Source organism: Amphibalanus amphitrite, unplaced genomic scaffold (genome assembly GCF_019059575.1).
Source record: "Amphibalanus amphitrite isolate SeventyFive unplaced genomic scaffold, NRLGWU_Aamphi_draft 001870F_arrow, whole genome shotgun sequence".
NCBI lineage: Eukaryota > Metazoa > Arthropoda > Thecostraca > Balanomorpha > Balanidae > Amphibalanus > Amphibalanus amphitrite.
Genome location: NW_024883363.1, coordinates 90,050 through 97,453, shown reverse-complemented (window position 1 = coordinate 97,453; position 7,404 = coordinate 90,050).

Here is a 7,404-nt window from a genome sequence, read left to right as displayed (position 1 = left end):
TGGAAATAGATTCTAGCTTCAAGCAAACTGTTACAAGCAAACACGATGGGTATGGTTAGTGCTCAAGCTCACCTAGCCATAACTAAATTCCGGAATGAAATATGGCAATCACCTCCAAAATATTTCCCTGTATCGGGTGTCCAGTGTCCACCCGAGCCCTAACGAGTCCAACCCCGTTATAAACGGACATCCAGCACCCGAGCCACGCCTGGATTTCGTGAGCGACGTCGACGTTGTGTCAGGGTCACTCGCTAGAATATGAGGTCAAAGGTCAGTAGTAAACGTCTAAATTACACCAGCAGATAGAGATCCACAGGGTAATTGTTGATGTAACGATAGGGAAGGGGAGGGTCGTCAAATGTTTGTGCAGTTGTGGGTAGCTATGTTGGCTGCCTCAAAAAGAGAAAAAAATGGCTTACTGCGTGTTCGCTTTTTTACGCCAAGCTTTTTATTTTCTTGCTTTTTCCTTACAACTAATATTTCTCAATTCTCATATAGATCATACCTACGTGTACTATTATTCAATCCATGTAAAATGGTTAGATGGCTTGAATATGAAGTGACATCCTGATGATTTCACCATTTATGGCTGGGGAATGTTCGCATGGGTGAACATTATCGCCTAGATTCTTAGGGTTCCTCAAACGAGATATCCCCTGTCAATGGCAGAACGATAAACCAAACACTCTGGCCAATAACCTATAAATTGGCAATGACAATTTTAGCATGCTGCGTATAAGCCAAGCAGATCGGCTGCCATTCCGACTCTGTCATCAACATCAACCGACTATCGTCCAGTATCAACAATCACTATCCGCGTGTCAGCCGCCTCGCCCAGTCATCATCTGACATCTGGCTGATATCCGTCTGCTGACTTCTGATCCACCAATGAGTCTGACCGACCGACCACCGTCTCATTAGACCACTGTCAGCACCGTCTCATTAGACGACTCTGAGGTGGGGTGTGTGTCCGCGAGGCATGTCCGCGGGTTGTATCCGCTGTTCGTGTCCGCGGTCTGTGTCCGCGGGGCGTGTCCGTGTCCGCTGGTCGAGCTGTCCGCGGCTATCATTAGCACAACACCTGGTGTCCGGATTGGACCAGGCTGGGTCGACGGACACACGATCAGCTGACTCTGTAGGCAATTCGGGCACGACTAACAATTCAGACACGCACGGACACAAACTACAAATACGAAGATACGAACACAAAGGACCCAAACATGGACCTGTAAAATAGAAACATACATATGGACATACGGTCACGAAGATACTGACAAATACGAACATACGGATACGAAATAATGAAAACGGGCATGGCCATTATAGAATTAGAAACTTACACATGGTATTTATTCGGAAAAGGGGCACTCAGTTATAAACGTACGGACGCACGGACACAGTTTAGTCCGACAACGGTATTCGTCGAATTCGATGTAGACTACTGTTCATAAATGTATTCTGCCAAAGATATGTCAGAGCCAGTCAAATGCTAAGCACAACTATATCCAACTCCACTTCACATATCCGCACGCGTGCGCTGAGACCCAAGAAGGTACCAGTGCAATTACCAGGCCGTTTCCCATGGTAATGACGTAATGACCTTCTATGTATACCGGCAGCTGGCACACCGTTACCCATGCTGCCGGCCGGTGGAACGGACATCACCCTCCCCAATCATTCGTCTCCACTGCAGCTGCCGCGGTGTCAGTCTGTTGGGGTACAAAAGGAGTGTTTGGAGGGTGGAAGAGGGGATTGAAGGGGTAATGGGTGCGATGCAGTAAAACGTGAGCCAAAATAGGCAACCGCCTAATTGGATGGGGATTGAACAGCTGTAAACATGGGAATGGGGCATGACATTAATTGTAGGGTTATTTTAAACTTGAAAACACCGGCTCCGTTTTTGTATAAGTAAGATCAATGAACAAGAAAGTTTTCATGTAAGCTGGGCGCGGTAAATTAGAATTAGACGTAAATTCAACTCATCGAAAATCTCATTCAAATCATTCGAAGATATTCTGGCATGGCATATATGCATTTGGCAACTGCAATAAATGTCATAATGTCACATTGGCACAAAACGCAGCCACATGCCGTTCGGCAAAGAACAGATAAGTTTACAGAATAACCATCATAGTTTCGTGTGACAAGAACCAGACACCAGCTCTGATTCGTCAGCATAGCAACATTCTAGCGATACGCTGACGGATTTGTTTGAATTGACGTCGATGAAGGGATTGACTGCGAGAGGACCAGAGCATTGACCAGCACGGAGAGGACGGACGATAGCAGGCAGCTCAGATGCAACAGGCAATTGTCGCAACTCAGAGTGCGGTCAAACGTCTAACGTCAAGCCGAAATTCTGCGCTTCCAAAATAAGTGAAATGTTTCACGTGATCGCAGAACATCACCGTAAAAATTAAGGCATTGCGCAAATTGTGACTGCTTCTCAGGACATTTGATCATGCTTCCTTGAGTCAGATAAATGCATTCACAATTTCGATTTAGCTCATGTTTGACCCTTTTCGCTCTTCACTCTCACAGCTCAAGTCTGCTCGCTGTTGGTGTGGCTTGTATAAGTACTTTTGCACCTCCGGGAACTGTTCGCCTTTAGGCGTGACGTTGGCACCTCCGGGGAAAGTGACAGTCGGCCCGAGTAACGGCTGTGACGGTCGGCCGGTACCCGCAGAATTCTCACCGAAATCCGGTCACTGGCGTCCCACCGCATAGCTGGCCCGCCCGCCACAGACCCAGCGCGCCGCCGCGCTGTGGGTGTCCAGTCCATCGCAGAGGTAGCCCCCAACTGAGGCGGCCTGCCACAGCCCAGCCCGACGCAAACCCTGCCCGCCACTGAGGTAGTCCATCGGAGCGGTCGGCCGGGAGGAGAAGCTTCTCAAGAGAGAACGACAGTAGGGAATGGCTGTGTCTGTGGAGGTTTACATGCCTTTCATCATGCTCGTTTTAATTTTGATCGTCACGGTGGGCCCATCACCACCAAAACCTGTCACCACCAAAACTACTGTAGTACCCAATGACTAACTCCATGTGGACAACTGGGTGAAAAGTTCGCTAAGTATGGGCAACTCCACCCGACGTTATGCTTCGAGTCTCAGAAAGTATGTTAGCCATCATCATTTCCACGTGTACATCTGTCCCAGTGTGACTGCGCCACTGAGCTATCATCTGGCAGATCTTTGGATCATCTGGCAGATCTGTTGGATCCGGTCATTAATTCTCTCTGGGCCACATGTTCCACGAACCACATGTCGCTATACCTGGGGCTGTTTGCCGACCGTTCGGCCACTGACCGAGGGCGACTTACTGCCTTTGTGGGCCGCCCCTGTCATGAAACCAGTCTGTCTGTCGGTCGGCAGCCACCTGTCAGTCTACGGGGGAGAGGGAGAAGGGAGGGGGAGTGGTATTCGCGTGCAAACCTCCGATGATTTGAGATGTATGCGCCACTTTGATTGGGTGCATTGGTATTTGTTTTTTATGCATACCTCGTTTCTCTCTCTCTCTGTCTCTGTCTCTGTCTCTCTCTCTCTCTCTCTCTCTCTCTCTCTCTCTCTCTCTCTCTCTCTCTCTCTCTCTCTCTCCTCTCTCTCTCTCTCTCTCTCTCCTTTCTCACTCTCTCTCTCTCTCTTTCTTTCTATCTCTTTACCTACCTTTGCCCTCCCTCCTTTCCTCTCTCCCTCCCTCTTTCTAGCTTACAAATTCCACAAGTTTTACCTCATGCCTAAATGCTTCATCATAAACCAATGCGGCATCCGAAGCCCCGTTTCGTGACTGCTGACAGGTTGTGAACATTCTTCTCTAATTTCTGGGCCATGTCGGCAGTTTAGAGACGATTAAGGCCTTCTGAGCTCAGGAACGAGGCCGATGCCCTGCTCATCCTAGATATTTGACTTTCGCAGAAGTTGGGGAAACAGAAACTTGAAATGCGAGTATGTGAGGAAGTCTTGATGAGAAGTAAGACTCTCAAAAAGAGAGAGACATGTCATGACAATTAGTGTAAGGAATCCGATAAGATATTAGTAGATGTTTTCAGGGTAGTCACATGAACGTCTGAAGTATTTTCTCACGCGTCTCATGTAAAGCACATAGTTTGCCACAAATGTTAGCATAAATCCACAGAAGCTAAACGCCCTTCACCATCGCCGCAGTCATATATCATCATTAAGTATGCTCAGATGAATTCTTGCACGAAACTGTGTTCCCATTTCCTGCGTAAGTGGACATTGGACACACGGGAAAAGCACACAGAAAGCACTGATATTCCAAAGAAATAAGAGATATAGGTATTGCCAGACAGCAAATGAAATGGAAGCAACCTATAGGGAGAAATGCTCGCATGTACAGGGTGTCTCAAAAGTTCGTTCACAGGTACCAGCCATGCTTTTTTGTCAATAATTATGAATCAACAAGAAATAAACAGTCGAAATTTTGCATGGGCATTGGTGACAACCTTCCTCAAGCAGTCTTATTGTTTTCAAGTGCATTCGACCCTTCATGAGCTCACAAAAAGGGTTCACCTCTGACCATGGGTCAGGCACGAAAATGTAGGTTGCAAAGTCGGGTATGTTGTGAAACTCTCTGTTTCAGGAGTAATGGGAATGGTTAAGTCGGAAATGACACATGTCTAAGTGTCGGCGAGGATGAGTGCAACATGATGATCATCTCATAAAAAACGGTGGCTAAAATTTTTGAAGGACAAAACCATGCGAGACTAACGGCGTTTTAAACGACCCTCGCACGACAGCAGACTCGTGTTCCGGAAAGCAGCTGAAAATGCGGTCATAACTATTGAAAACTGGCAAGAAGGTCACAGACAGAGGTTGCCCATTTTCAAAAAGTGCAGGTCATCGTAAAATAAAGACAAATTATAATTTAAAATTGTTTATAATATCTATAACGCTAATTTTTGGGGACAATAACACAAAAATCGTCAATGCCAAGGACACCTGACCCTCCAAAAGTGTCAGTTATTGTAAAATTTTATGTAACGAAGTTTCAAGAGGCAGATCTGCAGCGAATAATTTTCTTTTAAACACAAAATCCCGATAAAACCACACGATGGACAGGTTTGGGCCGTTTACAAAGCAGAACATCTCCCGAGGAAAACACTCCGCAACCGAGCGAAGGTCTTGGCATGGGGAATGACGAGCGCTTGGAATTTGCAAAATTTGCACAATGTGTCTGAGAAACAGACGTCCGACACATTCTGCTACCATATGATGCGAAAAATTTACTCCTGGTACTTCCCGTTTGTTCAGGACCGGGGTCGTTTTGAAAAGGAAAATGGCGCTTGGGATGTCGGCGCCAGTCATTCATGAAGGAGTTAGCGCCAGAGAATGCCTACAAAATACTCAAGAATGGTGTCGATGCAAGCTGTCGGCTTTCAGGGGAAATCAGATGTTGCCGGGGAGCTAGTCAAAACTAAATCCGACGCAGAAACTGCAGGGGATTCCCTTGCAAGAGCTTGAAAGCTGGTAACCTTTTATCAGCCTCCGGCAGCTGACGGAGCAACAAAAATCGGTATGGGCAAATATTTTTGGAGATACAGCAAAGGGGTTGGTTTCCAACCTTCTTAATCAGTTGTCAAAGCATGCATATTTGTCTAGTGTACACACAGACACCAAAACCTTATACTTTTGGCCGGTTCTTATATGCTTTATTGGCATGGGAAATGTGTGAACGAACTTTTGAGACACCCTGTAGTTGGTACCTATTTCCAGAAGAAACAGAGCTATTGCTGATGCTGGTCGTTGTGCAAGAAGTGTAACGTCACTGTCCATCACTTTAGAAGGGGAGCTGCTCATTTTTTCATTGACATTGGCATTTCCATTGTCCATTATTCATTCTTCAATTGGCAGGTTTGGAAAACAATGGCATCGATGTAAAAACTTTGATGAGCTGATGTTTTTATCGATGCATCAAAAACATCGTGTCAATGATGCACACACAGGAATTCGATTTTGTGTCACAGACATGGAACACAGGTCAGCCACTATTCTTGCAGCCTTGCGGTAAACATGTCATGAATAGAAATAACGCATGAAAATAGGCTATGAAACCTGTCAGTCAATCTGTCCGTTTGCCCGTATGTCTGTCTGTCTGTCTTTGCATCTGTCTGTCGGTGTCCGCCTGTCCTCTCTCTCTCTCTGTCTCTCTCTGTCTCTCTCTCTCTGTATCTCTCTCTCTCTCTCTCTCTCTCTCTCTCTCTCTCTCTCTCTCTCTCTCTCTCTCTCTCTCTCTCTCTCTCTCTCCATCTGTCTGTCTATCTTTCTGTGTCTGTCTGTCCGTCTGTCTATCTCTCCTTCCGTCTGCCGGTGTCCACCGCCCGCGATTCCTCTCGTCTCTGCAACTGTGCCATCTATCGTCTCAGCATCTGCGCACCGTATCACCTGCCCCACAATTCGTCTCCGTCACGGCAGAAGACACGGCGCGGCAGCCCAGATGAGCGGCGAAAGCGGCGCCCCGTTTTTGCCCCACCGTGCGTCGGTATTGTCTGCACGGCGCGGGCGCGGTGATATGTAGTCGCGGACAACGGCAGGTGGAGGGATGAGAAAGGTGTGAGGCGTGGGGGGCTTGTCCGTCTGTCCACCACTATAGAGGTAGAAAGAGTACCATCACCTTAGGGAAAATAGTTCACCACTTAAGAGGTAGATCGGAAAGGCCATTCTAAGGGTTTTCTGTATGAAGTTCGGATGCGCTAAAAGTTATATGTGGCGAATTGTATATGAACTTGCCAATCGATGCAAAGTAAAGAAGCATGGTCTTACGAGTGTGAGGATCTATTCGCGGATAATTAACTTTTGTTTCCACTCATCTTTCAGAATGTTTCACTTCTAGGGACCATCAAATATGTGGAATATTTGGGCTGAGAGTTACATACCTGTAACTCCCAAGTCTTCCGCCAATCGATGTATCTGTCCACCGGTCCGGTCAGTTTAGTGTCCCACCCCGTGGAAGTATTTCTGAGAAACGATAGATATCTGGTCCAGAGCTAGTGTCCGTCTCGGGTGAAGCTCCTACAAGAATGCTGAGGTCACAGACCTTTTGTACTAACCAGTGTTTGATTTGACGTGCGTGTCAGGTCTTAATCAGAGTTGCGTGCTTCACGCCCGTTGAACAGTCCTCTCAACATCACCAGCCGTGACGGGTGCGTCACGGTTCCGTCACGCGGTGTCGTCACGGTGTCACCGAGTCACGCTGATCGGCGTCACGGTCGACGGCGTCACGGTCCAGCGTGACACATCCGAATTGTGACATCCCCGCAGTTTCCATAGCCCACAGTTGGCCATACTTCTTTGGCCGTGTATTTTCCGACCCGCATATTCCATAGTGCACATCTGGGTTCTCTCGTTGTAGTTCCAGACGGTGTGGTTCGTGACGGATGGTTCAGTT